Below are 1801 nucleotides of genomic sequence, written 5' to 3' on the forward strand. Positions count from 1 at the left end.
TAAATTGTATTTTTCCTAACTATACAACCTGAGGTCCTTTACATAAGGAATTACTATTCGGCGCCAGCTGGATTGGTCGTAAGATTTACTAACACGATAGTTCGGCAGTAACTGCTTGTCTGATGGTCGGGAGTCCCGCCCGACTGGAGGTAAAGGTATCACTTTGCTTTAGGCCCAGGAACAGAGTGAGGGGTGGCATGAGGTGGGACTGTGTAAAGGACCTCAGGTTTGTATAGTTATTAGAAAAATACAATTCACTTCCAAAAATTGTGATTTGTTCTGACACGTAACACACCCCCGGTCCTTTACATAAGGAAGACTCATTTATTGGTGGGTGGAATCTGAGTCTTATGAACAGACTGTGTTTGCCCAACCTGGGTTCCCTCCCTGGTCGTAAGAGCAAAGGGAGGGAATCTAGCCTCTATCCAACTGATTGGAGTGCACACTGCAAGATCAGTGGTCAAACCTCTTGGACCAATTCATAAGAGGCAGGCAAGCATACCTCGGATGAATAGTAAGCAAAAACTAGGTCCTATGTAAGAGACAAATAAAAAGTATTGGGTTTGTCTCTCACTGGTGTCGAGTTCCCCCCTTGATAGGGAGGGGATGGATAAACGCTTCTATCCCTAATGAAAGGGAATGGAGCTTGGTTACATAGCTTACCTGCATCGCTGTCCTGTCCAGCATGGTGACGACTGCTACCATCTGCCCGCAGGGAGAGGGAAAAAAAAGAGGAGGAAGAGAAGCCAGTCTCACACTCATTCACTCTCCATTCATGCAGTCTCACAAGGATGAGATGCTACCTTGTCCTGTAAAGGAGCTGGGTAAGCTACACAACTTGTTAAGCAGCCACCATGGGTCCCAAGGAAAATGTGTCCCGAAGGACCTGTGGGCAATATCCCAAAGGTAGGAGGAGGTGAAGGTGTCTGGTTGGCCCAATCCCCTGCCTTCAGTCCTGTGCCCCGGACAAGTTCTTACAGAATGCAAGGGTTTGGACTAATGCCTCTGATTCGTGGGCTCTTGGACGAAGGGTACTGGTGTCCGCAATCCTGTCGGAGTCGTACGCCTTCCCGGATTACCTCACAAAGCCAGAAGAAACAGTGCTCTTGGAGACTTCTTTCTTGTCACCCGGTGCTAACGAAGAGGCATCGACACTCGGGCCTGAGGTGTCGAGTTTTCTTCAGATAGCACTGTAGCACCCTCACTAGGACAAAGCAGCATCTCCTCCGCATCATTATCAGTGAAGTATTCCCGGGAGGGGACCGTAAAGGACTCGAACCTGACGTCAGGGACCGAAGGGTTCCGAGTCTTCTTCGCTATGAAATTGAGCATAACTGAAATTGCCCCATCTGATCCCCATCCCCTCGAAGTGTTTTAACATCGAAGGAAAGACCGTAGAGTTTCTACCACTCTCTTTGCCGATGCCAGGGCCAGCAGAAAGACGGTCTTGAGGGTCAGATCCTTCTATGACAACTATTGTAGTGGCTTGTAGGTTCTGCAAGTCAAGCTCATAAGGACAAGAGTCACATCCCATACTGAGGGCCCGAGGTCCCTGGGTGGGCAAGATTTCTCGAAGCTCCCCATTGGAGTGACATTTTCCATGAGGTGGAAATATCGACTCCTCACAGTTTAAGGACTAAATCCAGGGCGGCTCTGTAGCCTTTAACTGCATAGATGGAGAGGAGCTTCTCTCAGTCGAAGAAGACGGAAATCCGCTACCTGCTGAAGAGTGGCTCTGAGCGGAGAGAGACCCTGTCTACGACACCAAACACAGAAGATGGACCACTTTGCCTGGTATACT

This window comes from Macrobrachium nipponense, chromosome 27 (assembly GCF_015104395.2).
Source record: "Macrobrachium nipponense isolate FS-2020 chromosome 27, ASM1510439v2, whole genome shotgun sequence".
Taxonomy (NCBI): domain Eukaryota; kingdom Metazoa; phylum Arthropoda; class Malacostraca; order Decapoda; family Palaemonidae; genus Macrobrachium; species Macrobrachium nipponense.